The following is a 21,346-nucleotide window of genomic DNA, read 5'->3' as shown; positions in this document are numbered from 1 at the left end:
GCTCTGTCTCTGGGAGTGCCTGTGGTTGGGGGCGGCTTTATTTTCTTCTCACCCTGCACTCTGAAGAGACATCTTGTGCAGTGGCCTTTCTACTAGTGCGAGTGGTGAGAATCAGAGACTTTGCAGAGTCTTGTTTCTTTTCCCCCTCCTGCTGAGTGTAGGCAAAATAAGTTTAAGCCTGAGAAAGTGCTCCATCTGCAGAAATGTATTTCAGTTTTGCATGGTGTAAAAATCTTGAGAGCTTTTTAATTGTTGAGGACAGTCTGTGGGGGGAAATAGCCCATGAAGCCTTGGGGAGACCTGGAAAAGCCGCGCTTCCCTCCCTGATACAGGTGGAGTATTCACCACAGTTCAGGCAGTGAAGGGCCCAGACCCGTGAGCGGAGTTGACAATCGTGAATATTTACGTGTATCCGCTGCTTCATCTTGGATATTAATTTCAAGCTGAGTCAGTTTGTGGCGGCAGCCTCATCCTACATCAGGAATTTATAGTATCTGCTCTTTGAGGTGAAGACCTGACAGAGTTTATTATTTAACAGTCTCACTTGAATTGATATCTCAGATTCCTTTGTCAAAAGCAAAACAGCAGAAATACAGACGTCCTTTAATGCCAATATGACCTGGAAAGGGTTTAGTCTCTGTGCCTCAGTGGCCTTATCTGCGGTTGGGGATGATGATAACAGTGTTTCCCTCAGAGGGGCTGGTGAGGGGAGAATGAGGAGCACAAAGGGAGGACTTACAGGAGATGCTCATGAATGACTGAATTTAGTGCTCTCAGCCTGGTGAGGCCTCAGGGGCAGAGATGTCAGAACAGAGCTTTCCTAGCCAGAGCTAGATCCGTGTTGGCAGCTGTTGTGATCAGTATCACAACTGTGGGTTATCAGGTAGTTTTAAGACTTGGTAATATGAATTCATGAATAATGTTAGAAGACTAGACATCTCAGATTCAGTTTACATAGTTCTCAAGATTTCCTCTGAGAAATGGATGGATTTTTCCCCATCTTAAATCTGAGATGAGTCTATAAAAAATTTCTGTATTCCTCCATTTTTTGCTTTAATTCTCCATTTTTTAAAAAAAGTTTTTAAATTGAGTTAGTGGGGACTGAACTGAGGGCCTCATGCATGCTAAGCACATACTCTCCCAAAAGAAGTATAATCTCCCCCCTGATTTTTTTTAAAATTTACTATCTTAGTATTCAGAGGTTAGAGGCCTCTAATTCTTTTTCTGGAGACTTGTCCATGAACCTGTAAATCTATTATTAATGGACAAAACATGGTTTATTAAATAAAATGAATAGAATATTCTGCAATCCATCCAAAAGGAAATGTTCATTGGCTTAAAACGTTTCTCCTTTAATGTGATTTCTCCTTTTTGGTCTAGCTCAATTTATTATCAGACATCCTCATCATCATAATGACCAAACTCGCTCTGAGTTTACACCTACCTAAGGCTAAAATACTTTCCTCATGTTTTACTTCATAGCAGGTGTTTGACGGTAGGTATCAGTGTCTCCTTTTTGCAGCTGAGGGATTGAGAGATGGAGCAGCTTGTCCCAAATCACACGCAGCTGGCGGTGGCTAGCTCGGTGCTGGAATCCAGGCTGCACAGGATGCATTCTTAATTGCTCCTCTAATCAGCCTCCCGTTGAGTGGTTACCCGAACTCCTGTGACCCCATAAACGGCCGATTTTAGTGATCTCAGCCTGATGAGGCCTTCAAAGGGGAGACACCAGTGAGAATGTGAGACAGAGTGGCATAAATTAAAATTGTACATTTTCACAGTTGTTTAATTCTCAGGTAGTGGCATAAAAAGTTAATTTTTATGTATTTTAGTGCTCTGTAAGCACTAAAAACAAAACATTAAAAATAATTATAGTGCAAATGAGAAGGGGGCTTTGAAAGTCCAACCACTGCTGATGATGTTACTTGTTTTTCTCTAGTGGCCCTTATTGACAGAAATACTTACAAAGACTGAATTGGTTTTATGTAGTCTTAATATGGAAGAAAAGATTGTCAGTGAATATTTTAAGAAAATCTTTATTCTTTACTTTCCTGATGATGTATATATAAGTTGTTTTCATGGCTTAAGTACATTTCCTCATTTGTGAAATTTGAGTAATATCGTTTAACTTGTCTGACTGTGAGAGTTAGTAGCCTTGTATACAAAGAACCCAAGAGGTGCTTAGTAAAAATGTGCTGTCACAATGACAGATATTTTAGAAGGATCAACTCTGAATACTAAAGAGTGTGGCTTATTACTGATGCATATTTAATATGTATATATATGATATATATGAATATGGCTTAAAGTAACAAGGATCCATTTATTTTTTAGTGCACTATGAAGTTTTAATGAAATCTGTATCATTCTAGTGAGACAGGGACTAGTTAAATTGCCTTAAGCAGACGACCTTGAAGATTATTTACACAGAATGTGTATTGTTAGAACTCAGATGTCATGTTGCCGTGTAACCATCCACTCAGACTTTTAAATTCGTTGGATTCTGACATCCACATTGATCATTTTCAGGGAATAAGCTTCTCTCTTTTGTGATTAAAGAAAATTTTGATCTTTTTTCCTGCACTCTTAACAGGTTTAAAAGATCAAAACACTGATTTGACATGTAACTTTTTTAATAGAGACAATAAAGCTCATGCTGTTTTATTATGTAAATAAATGTTTTTGTATTTCAACAAACGTATGATTTCCTGGATTTTGAGAAGTATGTTGCAAGATACTTAGATAACCTACTTTCAGAAAAATACAGGCGCGACTTTTATGAATATAGGCCTACTACAGATCTGTTCGTTTTTGCTACAGTGCAAGACATGAGGCCTAGGAGAGATTTGCTGCCGATTGCAAGGAGGACAGATCCCATGTCTCAGTCTCCCCTCCTGTAAAATGAAGTGGCTGGACTGGATTCTTTCCTCTTCTAAGATGAGTTTCCATGAGCCTGTGTCTTTTGTTTATATTCAGGAGTATTAGCAATGTCAGATGAAATACTGAGTTACCCTCGCTTCCCCCGAAGCAAAGTGCATTATGTGCTACAGAAGCTTTAAGTTATCTGATTCTCGTTTCTGATCCTACAGGCAATTTTTGTGTTGCATGCTTCCTGGCAACCTGGAAGGTCTTTTTAGCCATAGGTGGCGCTTGTTGCACCTTCTTACCGTCTTAATATTCCTGTTTGTTACAGAAGGCTTAAACAAAGTTATTTTGTTTTGATTTATTTGCTTGATGCTTCAGAATAGCACAATGTCCATTATGTCTTTCTACCTGGAAAAATTTTTCTGCTTATATTTTAGTTTTATTCTGTCATCTCGCTGTGAACATCTCAGACTTGCTGTGTAAACAATGGCAAAATCGGACTTTTCTTCCAGTGTTAGAAACCAGTGAGCCGGGAATTTATAAAACAGCTAGTAGCGGCCTCTGGAGCACCTTAAAGCTGAAAAGTGTACTAAGTTCCCTGAGTATTGACCCCACTGCTGTGTGTTAATTGGTGGTAGGGGATTTGGTACATATAGGAAGGGGTGTAGTTCTTTGACTTGGGTTTGCGTGCACGCGCTGCCACTGAGCCATGTGAGCCTGAGTCAGTTCGTTCTGAGTTTTTCCCTCGTCTGTGAGATTGGGACATTGGTATCTGCTTTGTAGAATTGTGAGAATTAGAAATTATGTAAAGTGTTTACCACAGTGGGTATGTCAAGAGGGCTCATAATCTTTAGCTGTTGTTTGGTGTGAAGCCATCATTTTATAGTCTTTGGCAATTACTAAGAAACAGGAAAACAAGAAAAGCTGGTTTTATGATGAAAGATATTTGAGGAGGTTCGATAGTTCCTATACACATAATTAAGCATCAGCAGAGTCAGGACTGTTACACAGTCACCCTGAACCAACGTTAAGCCACAGAATTTTTTGTTACTTCATATATGTTGGGGCCTAAGGGGATCCAATACTTATATGCATGTTGTCTCCAGCAGCCAACTGAGAGATGACACAAAAGATTAGGCAGGCCATAAATGTCTTCGTTGTTACTGATGAAGCCACGTTCTCCATGAACTTCAGGGCTGTGGGAAAATGTGTGTCATGATACTGTGTCCCAGAATTAGAGACTCACCCTGTCCCAGGTAGCTCTGGGCCACAGCGAGCCTTCCCTTGAGAGGACCTGCCCCTTCATGCACAGGGCTGTTCTGACATGGAGCTGAGAATCCCAGGTGCTTCCCAATGGTGACCAACACTGGAGGGAAAGGTAGGGTTTCACATTCCCTGCTTGTCTCCCCGGACTCACACCTCACCCTGTTAGTGTGACGAGGGCTAGCTGTGATCGAGCGGCTAGGGGTATGAAGGGAGAAGTACTCTCCATGGCCCAGAGGTGTGGGGAGGAGGCATCCCCTCCCTAGTTTAAACAGGTGGTGTGATGGAATGGGAGGGTGCTCCCCAAGAGTTTATAAAAGGAGAAATAAGGATTTTCTTTGGGACTTACACTAGCCAGGAAACACATAATATTATTAGAAGGGAGACTCGTAAATCACTTTTATATTAAGTTGACATTTGTTGAACACCAAAAATGTGCTACATTCTTTTCTGAGCATTTTACAGAAATGAGTCTTTCAATCTTCTCAACAAGCGAGTAAGGAAGGTTTGATTGTTATCCCAGTTTTACAGTGTGGAAATTTCGGCACGGAGAGGGTAAGTAAGTTGGCCAAGGTCACAGAGCTAGTAAGTGGCAGAGCTGGTATTTAAACCCTGGCTGTCTGGTTTTGAGCCTCCCAGAGATGGGCTTTGGGTGTTTAGAGGTATCTGCATCCCTGAATCTTTGTACCACTTTGCATCAGTTAGCCCAGAAAGGACAGGGAAAGGAGAGTTACACAGGTGCTCACTGTCATGTCTCGGCCACTGTCCACAAAGTGTGCACTGTGATTAGCGTTAATTATTTTCTAGGCAGTAGATCTGTTCGTATAACAGAAATTTAGTCCATTGAGTTAATCTACAAACCCTTCCTTCTCTGCTTCTGTCCATGGTTGCCATGTGACTGCCTGCCTGTGATTGGGCTGTGGAGGAGAAAATGTACTCATGGTTGAACTCTGATATTTCAGTCTGGTTTATAGTTTCACTTCTTCTGTTACATTAATAAGTTTCTGGTTTTCTTGCATCAGTGTGTCATGAGCTTGGTTAATGTGAAAACAGTCCATGGGAGCCCAGGGATGCTAACGGTATAATTTCTGAGCACACTGTGGCACTTCTACCCGTGCAGACCTGGCTGGAGGATGTCCGCCTTCCTCACTGATTTCTCCAAACAGCAGGGTCCTCTCCCAACCCCGGATATGAGGCTGGGAGCTCTATGAGTTGGCCAGTCGGTGGCCAAGTCCACCAATCAGAAAATGATGAAGTACCCGTAAGTGGGTTTAATAGAAGAAAAGGGCTTCCAGGTAGTCCGATAGGCTGTTCGAGTCCATTTGGTGAGAAGCTGTCCACTGTCTGTGGTGAGCTGCTGCTTTGCTGTTGAAAAGTCTGGATTAGATGAAGGGATTTAAAGAAGGAGAAAGGAGTGATTTCAGGTGGTACGTCCACACCGGTGAGAAGTGATGGATGACCGCCTGTGTGAGACATAGACAGAGTCTTACAAACTTCATAAAACAGCTTTAAAAGCTCTGCCATCTGAGTGCACTTCATATGGGGTCCAGTTCATCTCTGGTCGTGCTGAGAGGGCAAATAATTGATGATGGCGGAAAGGACACGGAGGCATCAAAAAGTCTCAGTCATGTTCCCTGTTTAAAGGATGTGGCACAATGTAATATATTTGAGCTGGTTTTTCACTGAACAACTTTTAGTGTTTTCTGGGACTCCCCAGTGCCCCAAGGCTCCATGCAGCTGGGTGTCCCCTCAGAGCAGCTCTGTCAGCGCTTGCCCTGGGCTGACGTGGTGTCGCGGGGAGCAGGACTGTCAGCGTCCACAGCTCCTCCGAGATCCGTCTCCTCATCCGCAGTGCCAGGTTGCTCATCCGTGTCTACTTAGTAGGTTTGCTGAGAATCACACGTGATGGTTTTCAGGTGTGATTTGTGATTCTCTCTGTAATTGGCATATAGTCAGTGTTTGATAGAAACCCTTGTTTTTTTAGTATAATTGTAGCAGCTAGATTGCAGTGGTTTGTAGTCTGTATTTTTTTATAACTTTATTCTTATTTTTAAATATGCACTTATTTTTATTTATTTTTTTGGAGGTACTGGGGATTGAAGCCAGGACATTGTGCATGCTAAGTAGGTGCTCTACAACTGAGTAATACACACCCTCCTTGTCTGCACTTGAAAATAAATATTGCAATACACAAAATAGATGTTAAACACCATCATGGGGCCTAGTCTCTGTATAGACAATTGAACACGTATGCTATTTCAATAAGAATAAATGTTGTTGAGACATACAATTCTGAATCTGTTAATGTGCTTAAAAACGATCATAGGTAGTGATAAACACGAGTCTTTGATCCAGTACTTCTTAGGGTCTGTTTTGCCATCAATGGAAATTACATTCTACAGAGAAGGCTAATTGGGTCTGTTTGATAATTGGATGGTTTAGCAGATGATCAAGGCTTTCAAAAGCTGACAGAATTGTATTTTAAACTAACTACAAAGTTATCTTCTAGAAGTTGGAATTCCTAAGCTTGTGAAGTGTCCAGTAGTCCAGGGAGTATGTGTCTGTGTCTGTGGGAACGTTTATGTGTGTGATTTCAGGAAGGTAGAAATAAGTTCCATATGGACTTCTGATACCTTTCTCCTCCAGTTCAAGATGTAGGCATATATTTACACAAATAAATTGATATTCTTTTGTCATTTGGCATATTGGGAATAAGAGGTTGTCATATTTGTTTCAGAAGGGTTGGGGAGCATGAGCTTAGAAAACGGGAAGAGAAAGAGGCCGGGAGGCACTTCACACTCTGTGCAGGATTTGAGGAACAGTAGCTTTTCTTTTTTCTTCTAAAGCAAACTGGCGCTGAATTGTAACATACTATTACTCAGAATTGCTTTTCTGATCAGATACAAGTGCCTCAGAATTTTGAAGGCAACATGAATGGTGAAATGTGTTTTAGCAGTTATCTTTAAAAGTAGTTTTATTTTTCAAGTAAAAGGCTATAGCCTGTTCTTTCTTCCAGCGGTACAAGACATGCTCATTAATCTATGTACATGATCTGTGTGCTTAGTTTCTTTGGTTTTTTTTTTTTTTTTTTTTTTTTGAAATGCTTGTTTTATTGTGGTTTGAATGAATGTTTAAAATTTCTGGATTTTAATGTTTAGAACATGCTGATTTATGAGAACCGTTAAATACCTGATTGTTCTTTGGTCCTTGTTTTTGGGGAACCCTATTGAATTCTGTTGTCTGTTAAAGAGGGAAATGCTTCCTCTAGCCTGCAGATCATTAAGTGAATGGTTTGCAGTGTGCCTTTAAAATTATTTGAATGCATTGAGCATGTTTGTCCAGTGAATTCTGAATTAACTCATTCTATTGACTTTGCTTTTGTTCTGTGGCTTTTGCTCCTCTCCACAAGAATTTGAATTCTCTGTTGCATTTTGTATACGTGTTCTTAACAGGGGAAGAAATTTTGCATTTTTACAGAGGTGGCTTTTCCTATCCCCTCTGAATGCCTTCTATAATTGATACAATAGTAATCTGTTATTGCAGTGCATAATTCTTTCATAAACTATTTTTTGGCATAATCAGAAACAATGACAAAGAATGATAATAAAAAATATGAAAACCTTCCTTCCTTTGAAGAATAGAAATCAGTTGGTCAGGCTCACGCATGCTTTGTGCCTGACACACTTACTCTCATGTCATTGTGTATCATGATTCGGAGATGGAGTTGCTCCTGGTTTATAGATTTTTGTTTTAGCATTTGTGTTGAATTCTTTCTGCAGGCTGATGTTTCCTGTTGGTTTTGTGGAAAGAGTAGAAGGGAAACAAATACTTTGTTTTGTTTTCGGGAGGCCTGAGTTGATGAGAAAAATGTTGAGGGTGGGCTGAGGAAAAGAGTGACACTCCCTCTCCTCCCGGCTGAAATTGATAAACAAAGAAATCAATTAAGTGTATCGGTATTTGACCAATAGAAGTTAGAGAGCCCAAAATGACTAGATATGCCCAATGGAAATTACTGAATTCACCTGCAGAATTATGTGCTTTACCAAGTAGAAGCAACTTAGAGCAATCAGAAAAATCAGTAATATGATGAGATATAAAAGGAATATTATATCTTTTATTTCTGAAACTTTTCTATGGTAAGTTGTGTAGAGCTAAAATTAAGTTTCAAGCACCAGGAGTTAAGAGTGTGGGTTGTTCTGTAGGATCGTTATTCACGGATGTGCCTAGACCCTGCTAGAGTGGCTGAAGATGGCAGGAAAAGACCCAGAGGCAGAATTTGTCATCCTAGGGTGTCCTCAATAATGGTTCCATGTGGGAGCCCATGATTGGTTTAACAAATTGTAACACACTCCAGCCGCCTGTGAACTTTAAGAAGAAAAATATATGCTTAGAAACTGCTTTGCAAGCAAGTGCCTGTACATCCTCACTCCAGTCTCCTTGCATTAAAAAGCAGAGACAATGCTTTGCTTGCATATTTGAGCTTTTAGATTGCACTCTGCTGGTTGCAAAGCAAGGGCCGAGGCCCTCAGTTATAAACGCTGAGCTTGTGTGCTGTTAGATAGTCTATGATCCACAGAACAAGGACCTGGCTGGTCTGGTGGTCTGATTTGTAATTCACATGTCTAAAAATGGATCTTGTTCCCCTCACCACATGACTTCTCTAAAGATACACTAATCCTTTGTACTCATTGTGTATTCTACCATCTCTGCTTCATACTGTCTTTCCCGAAGTTCCTATTACTATCACACAACTTTTAATGAATTTTTCCTTTGATTATACACAATAAATAAGGGTGCAATTGAGAGGCTCGTGGAGTTGGCTCCCTACTCCCTCTCGATTTCTTCACTTTTTCCACAGAGACTTGAATAATCATTCCATGTCGGTAAGACTTCTGCCAGCCAACCCACAGTTCCAGGTGAGAAGGATGCAGGTTTATCTCTCCTACCCGATGGAGAGAGAGGAGAGAATTGAGATATGCTCCCCGATGGTCCCTTCATGTCCCACGGCCACTGCAGTTCACCTGCAGCCTTCTGGCCTCTGCTCAGAGGGCCTATGTCCCTGGACTGACTGCAGCATTTTCTTCCCTTGTCAAAATTTCCTGTGCCTTTCAGAAGTTGGTCTCCTCTGCAATTCAACCCTGGCAGATGTGATGGTGGTCAGCGTGCTGGTGGGCAGTCCTTTGGGGACTCCCAGGAGACATGCTGATTCTCCTGAGCCTCTCAATCGGGGTTACAGAACAGTCAAGCACCGAAGGAAGCCCATTCACATGAGGTCAACAGAGCATTTTATCACTTTCATTTTATTTTAAATTTTCAGTGGAGAAATAATTTGTAGCAAACTGTTCCAGATATTCGGCCGCCTGCTTTCCTCACCACCATTTCCTTGTTGGCTCTGGTGCTTGTTTTACAAACCAGGTTTCTTCTCTGGTCATTTTTAGCACCTGGGCTTGCCGAATCCTTGATCTGCATTTGAAGCAGAATGCTTCTTCCTGATGTGAAACTGATTTTCCTATTTCTGAATATTTCGTGTACACTCAGCAACTGTTTCAAGTGAAATGCTCTTGTCCAATTTCGGTTAACTCACATTTGCTGATCTCCTACTTTCATGCTGAGGGCAGTTTGTTCTTCCTCTAATAAAAGTTAGCAATTTGCATTTACTAGGGAAGGTACTGGGCCGAGGTGCTTTTTTTCTTACCACTTTTAATACAATTCACCCATTTAAATATACAGTCGTTTTTACTCTATGCCCAGAATTGTGCATCCCATTTAATCTTAGAATATTTTCATTCCCCCAACAGGAAGCCCCGTATGCATAAGCAGTCATTCCCATCTTCCCCATCCTCCCCCAGCCCCAAGGAGCCACTCTTCTCTCTCTGTGGATTTGCCTGTGCTGGACATTTCATTTAAATCGAGTCACTTCATGTAAGTGGAACCGTCTACTGTGACTGACTTCTTTCACACTGAATAACGTTTTCAGTATTTGTCCACGTTGTGTCCTGGGTCAGTACTCTATGCTTTGCTATTGCTGAATAATATTCCTCTGTATGGCTGGGCCCCTCTGTTTACCCATTCATCACGTGATAGACATTTGTGTTGTTTCTGATGTTTGGCTGTGATGAGTAATAGCACCTTGAATATTCCTGTAGGAGTTTTTATGTGAACATTTGTTTTCAGTTATCTTACGTGTGTGCCCAAGAAGCAAGATTGCCTGGTTATTCAGAAACCAAATGTTCAACTCTCTAAGGACCTGCCAGGAGTTATTGCAAAGTGGCCAGGCTGTGTTACATCCTCACCAGCAACGGCTGCGACCTCTGAATCTTCTGTGTCCTCATTAGTGCATGTTACTACTTTTTTGATTATAATCTATTGTAGTGAGTGTGAAGCGGTTTCTCCTAGTGGTTTTGACTTGATTTCCCTTAAAGCTAATGATATTGAACATCGTTTCGTTGTGCTTATTGGTCATTTGTATATTTTTCTTGAAAAATATTTTTCAGATCCTCTATTCATTTTTTAATTCAGTTGCCTTTTTATTGTTGAGTTGTAGGAGGTTCTTTTTGTTTTTGTTTTTGTTTTTGTTTTTTTTTTTTTTGGTAGATACAAATTCCTTATCAGATAAATGATTTGAAAAAATTTCTGCTGTGTGTTGTTTTTTCACTTTCTGGATGGTGTCCTTTGAAGCAAAGTTTTAAAATTTGATGAACTCCAATTTATCTCTGTTTTCTTATTCCTTGTCCTTTTGGGGTAATATTTAATATCTGAGGTATTTTATTTAACCTTTTATATATAAAATAACTTAATTATTAGGACCGTTCTAGGAGACGGGTGCTGTTGTTGTCCCCAGTCTATGGAAAGGAGACTGGGATGCAGAAAATTTCACTGACTTATCAGTGTCAAAGCTACCCAGTGCTGTGGGAGTTCAGACCCTCATGTTTGTCCCCAGCATCTGTGCTCTTCACCACCATGCTCCACTCCTTCCTGGAATCGTTAATGAAAAATCTTTACTTTTTTGATTTCTTGTTAGTTTTTGTTTTTCTCATTGGGGCCTCATCTCCTCATTTTCCTTAAAGAGATCAGTGTAGGTTTATTTTAGGTCTCATGTAGGCAGAAGCATTGCTATCAGTTAACTTCTTTTTTACTCACTCTCCAGTGATGGCTATTGCTAATTGACCTAATGAAGTCTTGCTTTAGTCTTTCCTTCTCATGACACTAACAACAGAGTCATGACTTACAGGATGCTTAAAGAAGAAAGTACTTGATTGATTTTATTTTGCTACCCAATCAAACGAATCAAATAAAAACCCCAGAGTTGACACAGACGGTAAGCCCTCCAGAATAGGCTCACTGTCTTCCTTGTGTTTCATTTGCTTGGTCACACTGTCTGGATAGTGCCTTGCTGTCCAGCAGTTTTGTTAGGATACAGTGCTCGTGAATCATTGTAAGGACAGAATTTTGACAATAGACTGTGCTGTTCATTTCACGAGGGAAAAGTTAATATAGAAAAAACTGCTCAGATCTATTTTAAAATTAAGCTTGGAATTTTGAGAAGAGTTCAAGAAACCATACAAAGATCTTTTTCAATAATTTTAGATCTATCTTAGACAAATTATGGTTACATAGAAGAGTACCTTATCAAGTAGATTTGACAAGAGTTGTGTATTATTGATTATTTGTTTTAGTTGAAATATTCTACCTGGGAAAAAGTAATCAGTGCCCATAAATGAACAAATATGTTTGTATTTCTATGCAACATGGGAGCAGACTTCATATGTTTCTATATAATATATATGACTGTGTGTTTTAATCTGTCTTTCAGTGTTTTTATAGTTTTTCAGCAATGTTGTAACTTTAGAATTCTTCTAAGAATTTCACCCCAGATTCTAGTGCAGTTTGTACTGTGTATCCTGTCTTATGCATGGGATTCCACTGTCCCCACAGGGAGGAATTTCCTCTTCTATTGAGTTAGTATCAGAGTTAAAGGAACTGTGATTTCTAGGCCTTTGCTCTCCATGTGTTTGCATTTGGCTGTCAATAGCGATTTTCCCTTTCTTGATTTTTCATTGTTCAATTAGTATTTTTGAAAATAACTATTAATATGTTGCATCGGTCTCCCTAGAAACTTGATGTGTTTGTGTTTTTCAGTTTTCAATTTATGAAAAATGTAAATACACACTTGATTTTAAGTAGTCCTTTTCACTAGATATTTGGTTACCTTTTTATAGTTAAAATGTTTTTTTCCCAATGAATGAACTGGTGTGCATGTTTTAAAAGACACCTTACTTTTTATTTTTCTTATTGTAACAGTTATATTCATTGTAGAGAATTTAGAAAATACGGATAAACACAGTCATAACTTCACAATGGCCTCTAATCTCACCTAGGCATACAGTTGTAAGGTTTGAAATTGAGAATTACAAGTCCTCTCATATTGTTCTTCTTTTTCAAGTACGTTTTGGTTACTGAGACCCTCGAATTCCCATATGAATTGTAGCAGCAGCTAGTCAGTTTCTGCAGAGGAGCCCGCAGGGATTGTGATCGAGTCCAGGTTGAATATACGGATCGTTCTGGGGAGCACTGCCATTCCAAGAGCGCTGTCTTGTGATCCAGCAATGTGCGTTGTTTGTCTGTCCAGGTATTTAGGTTTTGTTTAATTTTTTTTTTAACAATGCTTTGAGTTTACAGAGTTATTTTACTTTTTTTTTTCCCTTTATACTGAGGACAAGTGTGCCAGGTACCGGGATCAGAAGTGTATTTGAGCCCCGCCACTTGCTGCCACAATGGTCGCTGCGCTCTTGCTTCACCCGCTCTACAATCTTGCACAGAATAGGACCTCAGTAACTCTCTCTCTCGAATGAATATATGCTTTTTGGATGATGCTTGAGAGTCCGTGTGATGATTTTTTTTCCCCAGCCTTTCCCCACTTCTTTACTATGCCCTTTCTCTTCCTTTCCTCCAGCCTGGGTTTCAGTTTACCTGTGGCATTGATTTTTCTTGTCTGTAGACACTTCCTTTCACTGGTTCACGATAATTTTACATGTGGGCTGTGGAAACTTGCTAGATGTCAAGAAAGAGCCAATCCATTGCATGCTAGTATTTTTAGAGTGCATTATTGTTTTATCGATTGAAATTAAATCAGGGTGACCCCCTGAGCCCTCCTGTGAAATGTTTTTGCCTTCCTACTGGTGATAATGCTCTGGTTGCTGAATGTGCCCTTTCCCCATACTTGGTTTTGGAGTTAAGTCACCATCAGTGGAACCCTCTCTTTAAAAGATGAAGAAAACATTTGCTCCTTCTCCCTGGTTGGGGACTTGGATGAGATGAGGTAACAGATAAAGAATGGAGCCCCACCTCATTCTAACACCCGCTCGTTCCGTTCTTTCTCCAAGGAAAAAGAGTACAATTCAACACTATAAAGATTGATTGTGAGCAAATGAGATAGACAGGACAACCGATCATTTATTAAATATACTTTCATGCCAGAAACAAATGTATTATACACACAAAAAGCACACAAAACACGGTAGTACCGTGATTACAAACGTGGGTCCGAGTTCGAGTTCTGGTCTGGAGTGACCAGTCCTGTGAGATGGAGAACTGGTAGGTCGGCTTAGCCTCCCCGGGCTTGTTTTCTGTCCTGCAGAGATGGGGCTCGCTAGGCGTCCCTCCCCCGTAGAGGTGCTATAGGGTGCAAATGATGCGCGTGGGCAGCCCGGGCACAGCTGCTCATACCTCATAAGTGCAGGAGAGCATAGCTTTTGTGGTGAAGGCTTTATAACAGCCCCTTTTAGACTCTCAGTGCTACGAAGGGATGCCTTGTGCTTTGGAGATGGGATTCTAATTTCTGTAAATACCCAAGGATTGTGTAATTGGGCCCTGCTGATTTGAATCTATTCTTTAGAAAGTACATATTGTAGATATATTTTTCAAGCATGCATGCTTTTTTCTTTTATTATTTATAGTTCTACCCTCTCTCTTGGTGGGACTTTTCATGGAATCCAGGAAACAGTCCTAAGCCACCTGCCTCTTCACACTTCTCGGTGGTGGTTTTCTTCCCTGACTAGAAGAGGGTTCTGCACAGGAAATTTTCTTTGTTCCCCTTTTCTTGGAGTCTCTCTGTCTGTCTGCCCACCTCTCACCTGTCCAACTGTCCATTTATCTACCCACTCATTCTTCTGACTTGTTCCAAAAAGCATTATAGGCAGCTTACAGAAGAACAGATACCAAATAAACAGGTGAGAAAATGGGGCCAAGTTCAGACAGTGAAGCTAGGAGGCGAGCCTGTGTGAGGGTGGCAGGCATGAGAGACACGCGTCTGCCCTGTGACTTATAAGATCGACATCAAAAGTGTGCCTGAGGCTCCCAGCAGACACAGGGAAACAGGGCTTGTGGGAGATGCTCACTGGCTGTGAAATACATAAGTGGCTGAGGAGAAGCCCAGCCTTTCCAGCTACTAAGGCTTAGGAGAATATTTTGAGTGTCTTCAACATCAGAGTATTCCATATTTTCTTTTATCAGAGTTCTACATATAGTTGGTTACATTCTGTACCTGGAAATTTCTACAAAATTTCTTCCCACGTGAGTCCCATGACTCGGGTATGGGGTGGTTCTGCTCATTGACTGGGGTTGGCCAGAAACCGAAAATGACAGCTTCAAAGGAGCCTGGGATTTGTCAGTTATGTTTTGTCAGTACTGTAGAGTTCAAAGAATGCTTTCACAGTATCTCTCCATCTGATGCGGCAGCGTGCTCTCTTACCAGCATCAGGAGCTTAGGGCATCGGGATGGTGGGGGCTGACTGCATTGCCGTCAAGACAGCTGAGCTAGTCACTGCAGGTGTGGTTCTATTACGTAAGGCCTTTCATGATCTTTACTTGAATGTTTCAACAGGGAGTTAATTAACTGAGTCAATTAACTTTTAATAAATATGATGCTTTGTTGAAAAGACAGTTATAGACAGAATATAAGCTCTGAAGCCTTTAAAAACGGTTTCATTACTGAAATTTCAGTAGGGGAGATACACAGTTTATCTTATTTATGCCTCTCTTTTAAAGTAACAAAGAAACAAAACAGAAAAGGCAGAGGATGGTTTCTGTTCTTCCTTTCTGCTTGCAGGTGCCCTCACCTCCAGTAGCATCCATCCAGACACATGAACTGACACTGGCCGTGCTCAGAACTGCCTCAGCCCTGAAGATGCAACTGACAAATAGAAGGGGGCCACGCCCTTTTACAGCAGGTGCTCTCACTTTTTGGGTCCTTATGTAACTGAGCGGTGTTAATAAGGATTGCCCGTTCTACATTGTGTGGCGCTGCTGCGGTGTCTCCTAGTTACTTGTTTCTGTAAGTATTCATGTATTATTCCCCACTGCGTGGTACTACACGTCTAAAAATGCTTTTTTCAGATGAAAAATAATGTGCATTTAATATAATATGTTTGAAAAAAGGGACAAAAAACTCTATCCTGGTCCCGCTACTCAGAGATAATAATTAACAATTTAACATTTATTTTCTGTTTTTTCGTCAGTGTGTATCATCTCTGTCATAAAAACCAGTGAGCACTCTGTCCCTGTTTACTGTTCGGAGACCTCCATTTTCCATTCCGCTTATTACATGTTTTTCTACAAAATTCTATCTCCCCTGGCATGAATTTTAAAGACCAGTGTAGCATTCTGCCTTATGGAGGCATCGTCCATTTTACTTCGGACTTAAATAAACTTTTAAATTCCAAGTATACTTAACTGAAATACTGAAAAGAGAACTGTGGTGGTACAGGAAGGCCCCTAACTCCCTTCCCATTATTTCCTGGGAGTAAAAGCTGTTGAAAATTTGGTATATATATTTCATGACCTTTATGCCTATGAGATACATATATATACACATATGAGAAATCAACGTATAGGTGTGTGTATATATGCTTTATTTAAAAATGAGGCCATACTATATGTTTTTCTGCAGCTCGCTTTATTCACTCAGGGGTATATCATGGACGTCCTCCCACTCCAGACTCACCCGGCCCTTTCAGATAGATTGGAGGGGTCTCCTGATGTGCGGGTGTCGTCTCTTGTCCACGGACACATTTGGTGGGAAAGTGCTGTGGACAAGGCCCTGGACCACGGCGAAACGCCGGCTCCCTCAGTGCCCGCAGCTCGCCTTGATTTACCGCATCATTGTCTTGATGGTGGACAGTTAAGTTTTCTCCATTTTCCACTGTCAGAAAGAATGTTTGAGTTACATCCTTCTTGTACAGATATTCCTGTGTTCTTGTATGTGTATTCCTTTAGTTAAGGCTTCTGGAAATTTAGTCCCTGGATGTGACGTTTACATTCATCACAGACTCCTTTCAAGTGACTAGAAATTCCTTCTCCATTGGGGAATGAAAAAATGCACAATTACTTATGTAACCAATTCTCTATCGCTGGATATGATTTCACTTCAGTTTTTCTTCCCACCTTTGTAAACAGTGCTGTGTAAATGCCCTGATGGGTACATCTTTTTGGACTGATTTTTTTTTCCTAAAGGAAACGATTCCTAGAAGTGGAGTTGAGTCAGTGTGTATGTACGTTTTTCAGAGCTTACAAATCCATTGATATGTCATCCTCTGAAAAAGTCGCTCATGATTTGTTCTCCCACAGATGGACACTAGCTAGAATATCTTAAAAATATTTGCCAATATGATAAGCAAAAGTGCTTTTTCATTGTTTTTGTTTGCATTTGATGACCAGTGAAGTTTTGAGCATTTTTCACTCATTAGCCATTTGACTTTTTTAAAATGAATGATTCCTTTTGTCCTTTGCCCACATTTAAGTGAGGGAGCTTCTTTTTGCTTTGTGACAGCTTTTTGTATGTTATGAAAATTAACTTCGTGAATTCATCAACATGTATCACAGAGCTTTTTCTTGTCATTTCTTTCCTTTCATTTTGTTCAGGAAGTTTTTTTGATTTTTGTTGTGGCTCAAACTATTCTTAGGATAGTAAATGTCTTCCTTATGGGTTTTATCTTTGACATTATTCTTAGAAATACTCTCTTATAATGGAATAAATCTCTTCTGTAGGTTTTTTTAATCTCTAAGATGGAGATTATAATAGTAAATATTATAGTGAGGAGAAGTTGATTTAATAAGAGCAAAGACTTGTATTTGCTGTTACTAGTACTTTTTAATATTTACATCACTATGTGCAATTTATCTTGTGGTCATTATGACAGCAATGGAATTTATTCTTTCCAGGTGATTCTCTGTCCCAGGACAATTATCGAATTCATAATTTTCTCTTTGATTTGAAATCCCAACTGTACAAAATACTTACATACACTAGAGTCTCTTTTTGAGCTCATGGTTCCCTTCTGTCAATCTCCTTTCCTTACTCCAGCACCATATCTTACATACTGTAAAAATTTATTTAATCACTGGCAGTCTGATTTTTTTTGATTCTTTTCTTCCATGCCAAATTTTCTTGTCAAGTATTATGACTTTATTATTCCTGAAGAATTCCAAAATATTTTGTTCAAGTTAAAAAAAATCAGATTGGAATTTTCATGGGATTTTTTAGTAAGTTTTGAATTATTCTTAGGAGAACTTACATCTTTACAAAACTGCTTTTCTCCATGCAATATGTTTATGTCTCTACATTCATACCTCTTACTTTAACCCTCAGTACAGTCCTGAAGTTTGTCCATTTAGAATATGGGCATTATTTTTGAATTTATTCCAGATCATTGTTTATGTTTTTGTTAATTTTGTAAGTGAGAATTTTTTGCTATTATATTTTTAAATCCTTAAAACTGACATTTAGAAAGGAAGATTCGTTTTGTCAATACTCACTTTGTAAATTGTCATTTAAAATTGAAAGTATTAAGTACTTGTTCCAGAATCCTTTCTTTTCTGTTTTTAAAAATTTGTTTCCAAGATTCTCAAAATGTTCATAGCTAAGTAGTATAGGTGGGGAGACAGATGGAGAGAGGTAGTGTGGCTCACGTACAAACTGTGAGCAGTTTCATGGCTGCCTTTAGGCTGGAGAAGCTGCAGAAGATCCCAGGTTAGACTAAGGGTGGCTTTGTATGCACTTGAAAGCCAGCTTTCCTGCCTGTATGGTGAAGCATGTTGGGCGTGGCAGGTAGATGATCAAGGTCTGATCAAGGTCATTGGCTAAACAGAGCGCTGTGTCTGTGAGAACTGGAGACCATTACCATGGGAAATGCTTGGCGCCAGGAACACTGCAGGGGATCTGGGGAGCATGTGTGTTAAGGAATTTCCAGCCCTGGGAGTGGTAAGATCAGAATCTGCATTCAGATCTGAGTTTGATTTCATCCTCTCTGGTTTACTGGTCCTCTGAATTTTGTCAAGTTATCTACCCGCTTTGAACTCCTGTTTTCTTGTCTCTCAAAACAGGAGAATTACAGCCTGCTGCTAGAGTGTTTGATCAGGGTAAATGATTTATTTCTCTAAGATGCCACGTACAGTCACAATCTCAGTGAGAAATGGGCTGTCGCCTCTTCTTCTGCAACTCAGTGCTCCATAAGAGAACGGGGGAAATCCAGTCCCTAATTTGTATGTGATGCAATGAGGAACAAAATTAGCGTCTTGCCTTTCCCTAGCAGTATTCTTACTTCTTTGCTTCATTTACCTCTTTCCTCCTTTACTCTCCCCTTTCAACTCCTCCACCAAAAGAGACTGAGTCTGTCTCAGAACACTACATTCAAATTACTTTAAATGTTGGCTCATCCCCATGAAATTACAGTGAAATTAAAAATAATCTGTACACGTCCCAGACATGATTATATTTGATTTACACACACACACACACACACACACACACACACACACACAATCAGTCTACCTCCCATTTGCTGAGTTAGAAGCACCACTTTTTCTGAGTTTTCATTCACTGAGCGTGAGAGCAAAGTCTCTTAAGCAGAAATTCGCCTGGCTTTTTGCATGGTTTTTTAAATTGGATTTCTGCTTTGTGTCCACAGAAATAGTCTCCTATTAGAAGAGGGGAAGTGGAGACATAGATATTCTGCTGAGATATTGGTGTCATCATATTTGAGTTGGAAAGGACTTACGACAGCATAGATTCGTAACTTTTTATGGGTCAGAATCCATGATAGTGTAACTTGGACAAGAACCCGGGTCTTCTGTCTTCATGTCCACACGGATGAAGAGGAAACTGGGTGGGGGATGGCAGGGATCCTTGCTTGAGTTCCGGGGTCTTGCTAGTTTCCATTGTTCAGCTGCCTTTAGTTTATGTCCATGTGGCCTCTCATGGGAAGGTCACTCTATCCTGATAGATTGAGTTTCTAATCAGCAAAACGTTCTGGACACACTCATGGTTCCCAGAGATTTTCTGCTGACCTGCTGACACTTTATATACATGAGACCTAAGAAACTGCTGGATATAAAATCCTTATTGTTATCATTTGCCCTCGAGTTCCACAGGAATGGGGTGCTGTCTCAGGCTGTCTAAGGCCAGCTCTGAACAAAGATAGGGTTCTAGGCTTGCAGCTGGACACTCCCCAGTCGAATGGGATTTCCAACTTAGTTTTTAGAATCAGGCAGATTAGTTCAAATCTTACCTTTACCAGTTATTAGCTTTGTGACCTTGAGGAAGAAACTTTACTTTTTTGGGGACAAATTTTCTTTATCTGTAAATAAGTTCAGTATTTATTTTAGGGATTTTGTTTTAGAATTGAATGAGCTAATTCCCTCATTTATTCCTAAAATACTGATCACATGTTTCTATGCTAGTGACTTAGTGGTTGATTACTAAGGGACTCAGTAGTGAGAATGTGGGTGAGGCTCCCTAGGTAATAGAGCTTATATTCCAGGATATGCTTGTAAAAGACTGGATTGCAGTGGATTTTTAGTAAATATCCATTCCTTTCCTAATCCCCATTGATTGTGTATATATCTTTATACTAATATATGAACAATTTTTTATTGCAATTTAAGTCTTTTTGTAGTATTTAAAGTATGTAGCTATAACAAAAATACGTGAAATACAATGATTTGACTTTTATTTTCTTTTCAATAAGCAAAACAAAATAAAATAGAAAAGAAAAGAAAAAGTTTTGAAGGAGTAGAAATAATTTTATTTCCGTGGAATCGACTCCCTATGTTAGGTTTTTCGGTTGTGTTCTTAAACAGCATATAAAATTGATAGGTTTTGACTTCAGTTTTGATAGCTGGGTGAGTATAGTTTCTTTTTGTGGTTGTCTTTGATGAATTATTTGCACTAGATCATAAATAGTATGCATGTTACATATTGGAAACGAAGAAACAGTGGAGACATACTACCTCCAATGCAGTCATTTTGTTACCGAGTCCAAACTCATTCTGCTCACCAAATGACAGGCTAATAAACTGGGAGATGAGGTTTTGGAGTGAGGAATAGTGACTTTATTTGCAAAGCTGGCAGACCCAGAAGATGGCAGACTGATGTCCTGGAGAACCATCTTCCCCAAGTCAGAATTGAGTCTCCTTTTATACTAAAAAGGGGCGGGGCTGCAGTTGGTTGTTGGAAACTTCTTGTTGTATGAATTGCTTGTCCTTTGAATCTGCTGTTCTTGCAGCTGTCCATGTGGATCAAATCATGTTGCCCCTGTAAAACCTCCAAAAATAAAACAAATTTATTCTCTATTTTGCTACTTGCCATCTCTACATAAGTGCAGATTAGTTAGCATCCTTCAAGATCACAGGCAGGAGAAGAGGCTGTCCTGGATATTTCAGTCTAAAGGCAACTTTCTTTTACAAATGGTGCAGAGATAGCAAGTCTGAGTCTAGAAAACAGGGCACAGGTTTAAAGCCAAAGGAACAGAATTAACATGGGGTCAAAATTGTTCTTTTCTATTACAATTCCCTTTTCCGCTTCATAGATAATTTTAGTAAGAAACATGAGCAATTTTGTATTTTTGCTTCTTAATAACCGATAAGTGGGCCAACTATATTTTTGTGAGCAGGGATGCTGTGCAGGCATAGGGGTCACAGCAAACTCTTGTTGGGGGTGGCCGACCCTGGAACATGTCTGATGCCCCGTGAGTGTTGGTGAGGGTCCACCTAGCCAGCGAATCTCTTCAGGAGCCAGCATATGGGCATTGATATCTGGAGACCTCATTTTCGGCTGCAGGAAATTTTTTAGATACTGCGATTGAAAAATCACTCCAGCTGGGGATAATTAGGGAAAAAAAGGAAAAGGAAAAGGGTTTGGAGTAGAGTAGAAGAGAAGGACATC

At 40.0% G+C, this 21,346-nt stretch overlaps 1 protein-coding gene across 50 annotated transcripts in view; it reads left to right on the top strand.

Moving 5' to 3' along the window:
• LOC141578437 (uncharacterized) overlaps positions 1 to 21,346 on the top strand; it is a 511,397-nt gene that overhangs the window by 100,142 nt on the left and 389,909 nt on the right. For 45 of the 50 annotated variants that reach the window (XM_074368867.1, XM_074368840.1, XM_074368860.1 and 42 more), the window contains one exon: positions 15,236 to 15,460. The exons of 1 other annotated variant lie outside the window; for it this stretch is intronic. The gene's annotated coding sequence lies outside the window, so the exon portion shown is untranslated. Of the gene's footprint in view, positions 1 to 9,926; positions 10,051 to 12,571; positions 12,758 to 15,235; positions 15,461 to 21,346 lie in introns of all 50 variants that reach the window. 4 more of the 50 variants (XM_074368830.1, XM_074368826.1, XM_074368828.1 and 1 more) reach the window with 4 other exon arrangements.

Source organism: Camelus bactrianus, chromosome 8 (genome assembly GCF_048773025.1).
Source record: "Camelus bactrianus isolate YW-2024 breed Bactrian camel chromosome 8, ASM4877302v1, whole genome shotgun sequence".
Classification (NCBI taxonomy): domain Eukaryota; kingdom Metazoa; phylum Chordata; class Mammalia; order Artiodactyla; family Camelidae; genus Camelus; species Camelus bactrianus.
The sequence above is the reverse complement of the archived record's forward strand: the minus strand, read 5'-3'. Positions and strand labels throughout refer to the sequence as shown.